Here is a 10,640-nt window from a genome sequence, read left to right as displayed (position 1 = left end):
CTGTTCAATTGTAATTGCCATTTTAGATTCCTGTTCATTTTTAGTTTTCTCAGCCTCAGATGTTACACAACATTAAAAAATAACTTAGTCTGTCAGCACTTTATGTCTGCAGCAAAAAAAAACACAACAGATTCATATGGAACTCGCAATTCACGACAAAAATATGATAAATGCAGAAACCATCTGGTATGTCAGTTAGCTTAAATTTTTTCTTATTTTCTTTGCTTCAGAATATCTGGCTCCACTTGCTCTAAAGAGATTTTTCAAAGTTTCAATGGGATTTCAACGCATTGAGATTCTTAAAAACTAAAAATAAAACTTTACTTACAGTACAGACCAAAAGCTTGGACACACCTTCTCATTCAAATAGTTTTCTTTATTTTCATGACTATGAATATTGTAGCTTCACTCTGAAGGCATCAAAACTATGAATTAACACATGTGGAATTATATACTGAACAAAAAAGTGTGAAACAACTGAAAATATGTCTTATATTCTAGGTTCTTCAAAGTAGCCACCTTTTGCTTTGATTACTGCTCTGCACACTCTTGGCATTCTGTTGATGAGCTTCAAGAGGTAGTCACCTGAAATGGTTTTCACTTCACAGGTGTGCCCTGTCAGGTTTATAAGTGGGATTTCAAGCCTTATAAATGGGGTTGGGACCATCAGTTGTGTTGTGCAGGAGGTGGATACAGTACACAGCTGATAGGCCTACTGAATAGACTGTTAGAATTTGTATTATGGTAAGAATAAAGCAGCTAAGTAAAGAAAAATGAGTGGCCATCATTACTTTAAGAAATGAAGGTCAGTCAGTCCTAACAATTGGGAAAACTTTGAAAGTGTCCCCAAGTGCAGTTGCAAAAACCATCAAGCGCTACAAAGAAACTGTCTCACTTGAGGACCGCCCCAGGAAAGCAAGACCAAGAGTCACCTCTGCTGCGGACGATAAGTTAATCCAAGTCACCAGCCTCAGAAATCGCAGATTAACAGCAGCTCAGATTAGAGAACAGGTCAATGCCACACAGAGTTCTAGCAGCAGACACATCTCTAGAACAACTGCTAAGAGGAGACTGTGTGAATCAGGCCTTCATGGTAAAATAGCTGCTAGGAAACCACTGCTGAGGACAGGCAACAAGCAGAAGAGACTTGTTTGGGCTATAGAACACAAGGAATGCACATTAGACCAGTGGAAATTTGTGCTTTGGTCTGATGAGTCCAAGTTTGAGATCTTTGGTTCCAACCACCGTGTCTTTGTGCGGCGCAGAAGAGGTGAACGGTGACTCTACATCCCTGGTTCCCATCGTGAAGCATGGAGGAGGAGGTGTGATGGTGTGGGGGTGCTTTGCTGGTGACACTGTTGGGGATTTATTCAAAATTGAAGGCATACTGAACCAGCATGGCTACCACAGCATCTGGCAGCGGCATGCTATTCCATCCGGTTTGCGTTTAGTTGGACCATCATTTATTTTTCAACGGGACAATGACCCCAAACACACCTCCAGGCTGTGTTAGGGGTATTTGACCAAGAAGGAGAGTGATGGGATGCTGCGCCAGATGACCTGGCCTCCACAGTCACCGGACCTGAACCCAATCGAGATGTTTTGGGGTGAGCTGGACCGCAGGGTGAAGGCAAAAGGGCCAACAAGTGCTAAGCAACTCTGGGAATTCCTTCAAGACTGTTGGAAAACCATTTCAGGAGACTACCTCTTGAAGGTCATCAACAGAATGCCAAGAGTGTGCAGATCAGTAATCAAATCAAAAGGTGGCTACTTTGAAGAACCTAGAATATAAGACATATTTTCAGTTGTTTCACACCTTTTTGTCCAGTATATAATTCCACATGTCTTAATTCATAGTTTTGATGCCTTCAGAGTGAAGCTACAATATTCATAGTCATGAAAATAAAGAAAACTCTTTGAATTAGAAGGTGTGTCCAAACTTTTGGTCTGTGCTATATAACTTGATAACATTAGTCAACAAGTTAAATTGAGCTCACATTGTGTTTTGTGTTCCAGCCAATGGTAGATTTTAATTTAACTTTGGGAAAAAAACTAAGAATATGTTGGGAGATCTTCATCCTAAGGCCAGGCATTAGCTGCTCATTATTTTCCTTTCAGCCTAGAGTCAGACCATCTCTTTTCATGTCTCTCCTCATTCACTGCATGCCACAATCCTAGTCTGGTGTTTAGGTTTGTTTACATTTTTCAGCTTATGGTGTAACACTGTAGACATCATCAGTCTGCTCAAAAAACCCACTGTAATATCGTCTTTGAAATTTGTCTTCCTTTATCTCCTGCTTACATAAATGTCTGGCTAAAAAGTAATTTGTACAGGCATTGTCTGCATGGAAAATACGAAGCTTACCACTACCATTTATGATTTGATGGATGATTTATTAACCACACGTGTGGCAGTTACAAAAAGGACTTTGAGAAGCTCCTTAAGAAATGCCAGCTTACCCTCTAATAAATAAAAAATAAAAAGTAAACTGAATAACCGAAAGACTTAAATGAAGCACAGATGTTGCATCACCTTTATGAAGAAGTTTGACTTCATGCATTTTCTGTCGCTGTTACCTGGTCAACCTTCAGAAAGCTCTCGGGGTACCGGGGAGCCAGGAGAACATTTGAGAACAGCAAGGAATAAGCAATATTTCATATTAATGACACAAAAATGAAATTAGAGTAAATAAACAGTAACAAACAGTAACGCCAAGTGGATTTGCTGTGAAACAAAGGATGAATAAGTGGAAAAGCACATCATGCTTGCCACTGAGTACAGTGAAGGATCTGTGATGCTGTGGGCCTGATTCTCTTCCATGTGCCCCATGAATCTCGTTAGCCTGCATGGCATGTACTGTTCGAAATACCATGAGAGTCTGGGGTCCTCCACAGTAATCTGTAGATGGAATAAAGAGCACAAACAGTTTTTGGGTTTCTGTGTTTGGGTGTCTCTTAGTTAATCAGTCTTCCTCCCTCAGCTCCTTTGCCCTCCTTCTGCCTCAGCTGTTCCATTTTATCATTTGATTGCTCTCATCTGCATTCTATGCCTTTTTCCACACCTCCCTCAGTATATAAGCTCCCTTCAACTGGATTCTCTTGTTGCCATGGCCATTATCTCCGGTCTCTTTTCCCAGTGTTCCACCTGTGACTCTGCCTTATTCTCGTCCTGTTTCCTTGTGTTCCAGTAAATTTTCTGTTCTTTCAAAAAATTACCATGTTCATCCCACACTCCTGTCTGCGCCTGGATCCTATTGCACAACCACACCTCATGACAAAAACATGATATCAAATCAAACCCAAAATGGTTCACCAAACATAAGAGCAACCTTTCTCCATGGCCATCTCAGTTCCCAAACATAAGTCCTGCAGACAACCTGTGCGGTGAGTTGAAAAGAAGGCAGTATAACAGAGGAACCAGAACTGCATGATGTGGTGAGACTGGTCAAAAATCCCCCTCTCAGTAAGCTTCAACCTTGAGAAATATCGCTCTCCTATTGTGAAAGGGGGGTTGGATAATGGGTTAAAAGCAGAGGTACCAGCAACATTGTCAGCTAGATTTTTACAAATTATCCAATATAATAATTAACACTTCTTTCCCAGAGCTGCCAGTAAATGTGGCAGGCACTCTATAGATCTTAAGCCAGTGCTGAAGAAAGCCATTAAATCACAATGAAAAAATTCTGCACAAAAATTCTAAAGGAGCAAAAATGGCTCAGAAATCATGTCTAAAGCAGAGGAGGGGTCCTGATATCATTTTCCTGCTAACAGCAAACAGATTTAGAGACATACTCAGTGTTCTCATGCTTTTGTTTCTTATCATATTTTGGCAAAATTGCCAAGTTATAGAACACAACACAAGCATTTAAATGTGCCTAATTTGACTCGCTGCTCGGACATTTAATTTTCGCAGGCCTGCGACTGATCAGCGGAGACAAAAGGGTCCCTGTTGACATTAATGCAGTCAGTAAAACAAAGTCCAAATGTAGATGATTCTACAGATGATTCCATTGAAGAGGTCAGATGGTTATAGTAAGGAATTTATGTGTTTCCAAAAATTTGAAAAGGAAAAATACAAAGGATTGTTTTGGGGGTTTTTTTCCTATAAAGAGGAGATAATTGTGGTATTTCTTCTTTACAGTAAAGAAAAATGGAAGGCTAGTTGAGGGGAGTATCTCAGCACGAGGAGGGTTGGTTATTTACAGCGTGTGGTCCTTTGTTCTGAACATAGGTATTAAAATCATTACTGCTGTGTGTTAGTGTAAGCTTTCCCCTGTGAGAGCCAAAAGCCAAAGGGCTGAGTTTTATAGCTTTTTTATTTAGTAATCCACAGTGGTTCCAGTGAGGCCCAGTTTCCACTCCTGCCCTCCTTTTTCTGTCTGTGTTGCCTTTATCAAAGAAGCCTTTGTGTACTCAGTGCTGAGCCCATAATCCAGTTATCAATCCTGGCACAAGGGAACAATTACATAAAGTTAGTCCTGAAGGTCGCCTCACAGATGAATAAATTCAGAGACAATAAAGATAGAGACGAGATGAAAGGACAAAGGAAATAATCACAGGTATTTTCTGTACGAGCAGCACAAAGAAGTCTACAATGTACACATATATTGCCAGACACCTTGTCCTTAGTTTAACAGCCTTGTAAAAAATTTTAACATTATGCTGTGAATTTAAGGCTCCTATTGGGGTGAGGGTGTAGGTGTGAGATGGCGGTCATCCCACATGAAATGCAGTGCAGCCTCGGTGTGGGTAGAGGTGGGGTTGGTGGAAGGGGGGTCTGGTTATCTGGCATTCCGCTGCAGTGTAAACACTAAGTCAGTGTTGTATGTTTTATGTCAGGCCACAGAAATTCATTACATCTTATCACACATTTGGGTTTCGGGGTCACCAGCGCCACGTTAACCCACAGACACATTCCCTGTTTATTATTGTGCACTTACATATTATTACACTCCTACATTTTCAGAACTCACATCAGGGCCAAAGGCCTGGGCTGAAATTCAGTGTTTATTAAATGGGCTGCTATGCAGGAATGTGCACGGAAAAGTTATTGCTGAAATTCATAAAGAGAAAAGAGTACGAGAGAGAGGGGACAAAATAAAAGGAGAATTAAATCCTATGTAGCGAGGCCTGCCTTCCTTAGAGGGGAACCTTTACTTTCAAGAACAGCTTTTCTCCAGGTTCCTTCAAAACGTCCTTGCAGATACGTAGTTGTGATAAAACAACTGCTTATTCCTGCAGTATAGAAGTAAGTAGTCTTGCTAAGTTACAATGCTAAAAAAAGTTGTCTTAACGCCTGTCAATACATGTAGTCCTTCTTTTATGAAGACGCCTATTTGGCTAATTTATAAATCTGATTAAATAAAATGATTACATGTTTGAAACAATGAAAGTGAAATCCGCCCCAGAACTAATGAGTTAGGATTTTGGTTACAGGAATAGACTGTTCGAAACTAATATGTCTCTCTGATGTCTAAAGAAAATATTTTAAAAAGAAAACTTACACTGATTGTTCTTATAATTTGTTGCTGAAGTGCAATTATCTTTGATTGATTCTTAATAAATTCTAATACCTAAAAATATACAAAAATCCTCTGATTCTTCTTAAAATGTGTGATAAAGATTATTCAATTGAAAGGTCAGGAATTTATCCTTCAGATTTTTTACTGAACATGGGTACAATATAAATACTCTTACAAGCTGGGTCCAGAAGACGGTAGTTATCCACATCCATGTCAGATGTTTCGGTGACGTCTGTGTTTGTTCCAGTGCAATCATGATTACAGAAAATTCAAAGGTGGAACATGGATTTGGAATTCTGCACCTGAATTTAAACCAAGAAGGTCTCCTAACCTGCTTTGAGTTTAAGGTTAATAGTGCCTTTCTTTTTATTATGGAAGAATGATTGTTATGGTTAAAAGAACCAGACAATATCTGCTCTACATTATGCTTTTCCCAGTTCTACATTAAAGGGGAAATATTATAGGATAAATACCCTCTGTGCTTTAAAGGTATGTGTTTCACTTTGTAAAAGCACTGAAATACAAAAATTATTTAGAAGCCACCTAGATCTGAGTATATTTTATAGAAAATTCTGCTCACACTTCCTGGTTGGAGCATTATTTTTTAGCCAGCCAATTTTTTTTCAACTAACCTCCACTGCAAATCATGCTAAAATATTTTGGACCTTAGTGCAGGAAAGCAGGATTGCAGTTGTGTGTATCCTGTCCTGGCAACTTATGCAATCGGCAACAGTAGGTCTTGTTCCCTTGCACAGGGTCAGTGGCAGATTTGTCTTAAAAAAAAGGGTAAGTGGGGAAAAGTGGACCATTTTTGCTCCTGCTTTTTGCAATTCTTTAAAAAATGCAATTTTACAAATTATACTTAGTCAAACATTTAATCTTTTCTCTGTCGCAGTGAAAATCATGTATCATTTTATTTCAACTTGACAAATATGCAATGTTTTGTGTTGGTCTCTCAGCTGCTTCTCTACAGCAGTTTATATCAGTTAAAATGATACAAATTAATAAAATTGATCAGAAGATGACAGATAATGTCTACAGGCAATAAAGCATAAACAAACCTGATCAAACTGTGTACCTGAGTGGATTGACATTTAGGTGGGTGTGGGGCTGTTTTGTAGTTTCTGCACAATCACACTTCTAAGAAGCAAAAAAGCGTAGTGAAGTGAGATACTGAGAACAAAAGAGGGCAGATTTGATTTCCATCCCAGCATTCCAGACGTACCTGTCTGCTACCACTACCTCTCTTCACTGCTGCTCACAAATGCCGTACTGCAAATAAGATTGGTCTTTCTGTCTGTATGTAGTAACAGATACCCCCCTGTCTAAGCATTACCATTAAATAAATCAGTGATAGAATGTCAAAAAAATCTGGGTTTAGCACAGCTTTTTTTTTTTTTTGTCTTGAACTGACTCAAAGTCAATCCTTGATACTTGAAGGCTGATGAGAAGCATTGTATCCTGGAACGTGTGTTTTTGGAGGATTAGGGGAACTTATTACAATTCAGTTTGACTAAGTTACAAATACAGCAGAGGTGTCCAAACATATTACCATGTGTGCCAAAATGTTAAGTTGGAAGTACTAAGGGAGCTGCGACATTTTGATTATTATTTTTTTATTACAATTGCAAAAACCTCTTTTTTTTTTTTACTGCTTAACAATAAACTAAACACAACATATTTCAATGAAACAAGAAAAGTAGTCTGATTTCTGCAGAAAGGGGATCTGTAAATTACTGTAGGGCCAAAACATAAATATGGTCTCACAGGTTTGTCCATTTAAAAAAAAAGCATACAATGTCCTAAAGGTTTCAGGATGATTTTCTTGGTCTAATTGTGTGTGTGTGTGTGTGTGTGTGCGTGTGTGTGTGTATTTTCAGCAACAAGAACAGGATGCGGATCATTCTTGCTTTCCCTAGCCAGGTTTAATAAATGGATGTGCCCATGTCTGCTTTTTTAAAGCAAATCACTGGATATTTATGGTCCTATTTACTCAAACAAAATTAAATTAAAGGCAAAAAACATGGTTAATAAAAGGTGAGCACTTTCTGTAGCACCTATATTTTCCATGTTAAGATTTTGTCGTCATCTAACATTTCTTTTGAAATATGTATCTGCATCAGCCGCCTGTGCCAGCAAGCTGTTCTTGCATTTTGGTTTGGAAACCCCTAATTTAGTGCAAAAAAGAGATGTCAAAGATTTCTCTCTCTCTGCCTGCGCCAACCTTGTGAAATGTTTTAGAAGAACACTAAGATCTATCCTGTTGTACGAAGTTATAACAGCAGTGGGCATGGAACTAGTGATTTTGTCAAATAAAATACGTGATTTATCTCCCCACTGGATAAATGTACTTAGCTCGAAAGTTACATTTTTCACATTTATCAATTTGAGATTATTCTACTGCAATAAAGGTATTAATTCTAAAGGCTTTTTACACAACTTTATTGGGGAGGCAAGTAAGATTTTATTGAAAAGAACTCAACAGATTTTTGTAGAAAAGTAATCTGAATTGACTGGAGTTCTAAAACATAGAAAAGGGTCAGGCATGCAGGTTCCTACTTTTTGGAGTCAATTATTTTCTTAACCCATGTCTGCTTCTGAGTAGAAGTTCCAGGATGTTAATGGTTCTATTTGCTATGAAATTAAAATTAATGCAGAAACCTGGATATTGAATGAGAATATGTCACCTTTAACCAGTGTTGGGACGTTACTTTAAAAATGTGACTAATTATAGTTACTAGTTACTTCTCCCCAAAAGTAAATGAGTTAGTAACTCAGTTACTGCACTATCAAAGTAACTAGTTACTAGGCAAAGTAACTATTCAGTTACTTTTTAGAATCTGAAATGATTTTACAAGTTGCTGACCAGGAAAATCAAGCATTTTCTGTTTGCACAATGTAGGATGGTCGGAGCTCGCGCTGGCAGCAGCAGGGCTTGGGTTGTTAGCCACAAGTGTTGTGGAAGGTGAGGCAATGCAAGGTGCTTCATAAGGTTGGAGTTGCTGGTCACGGACGTGGATAATTTCGTTGTTCCTGGACATAACTTGCACATCACATGCACATTTTTGCCTTTAACTTCAGCGAACGTGAAATATTGCCAATACTTCCAATGTGCAAACACTGGTTTTGAATTTACAAGACTTCTACGGTGGCCGGGGGGTGCAAACCAACATTATAAACTCTAAAACACTTTTACAAACCTAAAGACAAATTAACATTTCAGAAAACAATTTAACAAGATGCGAAACACTTTTACAAGTACTGAAACAAATTTACATTTCAGAAAACAAATTAATAGTTCAGAAAACAATTTAACAAGATGCGAAACACTTTTACAAGTACTGAAACAAATTTACATTTGACAAAATCAACCGGAAACGGAATGTACCAATGCCGAGGCTGACCCAGAAATTATAACGGTTGCACTCATAGTGGGTGTGTCATTCAGGGGCTGCATCCTTCGAAAGCCGTATTTGTAGGCCGATTATGTCACAGCGTGGCGATGAAGGCTGTCCCAATTCATGAATCCTTCTGAGACTACTTCAAGGCCCTGTCCCAATACTCGCACTTCCACCCTTGTGTCCCTGAATTGCGCGTTCCCGTTGATGGGTTCGAGTGCGTAGTGTGTCCCAATTCTCCAGAGTGGTCCTTAGCCTCGCCCCTTTGTGCCATCAATCCGCCATTCGGCGAAGCCCGCATTTAAGCGGACTTCGCCGAAGTATATTACCCACAATTCACTGCTGCAGATGACGTTCTGAGCAAAAACCAATCACAACGGTCAACGTAACCAGCCATCAAATCAGAATAATAACCAGCTGAGATGCAGAGTTTCGTTGCCATTTCCCGCCTGTCTCACAGGACAGCGCAATGGAGGCGAACTTTTGCTCCACAATGCCATTCCCGGAAGAGCTTGAAAGCTGGAAATCTGTCTGATATGAGAAAATCAGGAGATTTATTTGCCGATCGAAGACTACACCGACACCCGGTGCAGGTGGAAATCCACAGAGGTTCTATGTCCATGGAAATGAGTTTTCCTCCTTGTGTAATGCAGTCGACTAACGGTTCATCTTTTCCCCTCCTGGCCGGATGAGAAATTACCTTTTTGTTTTCTTTAATTTGATCATGGACGCGTGGTCCCCTCCCCTCCTTTTTCTTCAGACCTGATCCCATCCTCAACTGGTGGAGAGCAGAAATCAACTTCAAAGTAATTTCGTTCTTTTCATATTAAACCGGATAGGTACATTTAGAGGTCTGGGCAGGATGAGGCATAGTGAAGGTGATTTGTAATCACCAGTAGTTAGTCTCAGGTATTAACTCGTTGCATGCAATACCGATTGAATTATGTTGTGCTGAGCTGTGTTTTGATTTGCTGCTCCAGCGCTGCGGAATTGTGCGTGGTTAATGTATTGTCCAGCTGATCCCAAATCAGCCAGGAGTTAGAAGTTGGACTAAAAGTTTTCATTCAAAGCAACTGCGGTCTGGGCCTCACCCGACCACTCTTTGTTCCAGTTTTATTGCTGGAGATTTTCCACAGAGTTTTATGACTCTTTGTCAAGATTTGGAGCAATCAGCTGCTAGAGGCTAAAGGGGCGTGGCTCCACCATTTTAACAGCTGATCGCTGCAATCGAGACATCAGCACAACAGGAGGACGTAAGAGTGATTTGTCTGTCAAAAACAAGGTCGAAATTCCCCCACCTTTGGTGAAGTGGTTGAAAAAACAGTGACAGTGCGTGGTTTGGTTAATAATTTGTAATTATTAAAGAGCTTTGGGCCCATGATCACAACACCAGACGACATCTCTGATTTCTATTTGTAAGTAATGATTTTTGCTAAGATTTTTTATTTTTTTATTATGATTTTAAATTATAATTCTTGATAAATATTAATTAATCAATAATCATAATCCTTACAGCAGTAAGGGGTCAGAAAAGAAAGAGGGACAGAGATGATGGAGTTGATCAGGGAGGACATGAGGCTACAGAGAGAAGCAGAGGAGAAGAGGGCACAGAGAATGGACAGACTGTTTTCCATCTTAGAAAGAATGGCACCAAAATAAGGTGCTAAAAAAGAAATAATATTAAGTTTTGTTCAGATTGTTTCTTAAAGTTTTAAGGTGT

The sequence above is a fragment of the Girardinichthys multiradiatus genome, chromosome 18 (assembly GCF_021462225.1).
Source record: "Girardinichthys multiradiatus isolate DD_20200921_A chromosome 18, DD_fGirMul_XY1, whole genome shotgun sequence".
Lineage (NCBI taxonomy): Eukaryota > Metazoa > Chordata > Actinopteri > Cyprinodontiformes > Goodeidae > Girardinichthys > Girardinichthys multiradiatus.
This window is presented reverse-complemented; position numbering follows the sequence as displayed.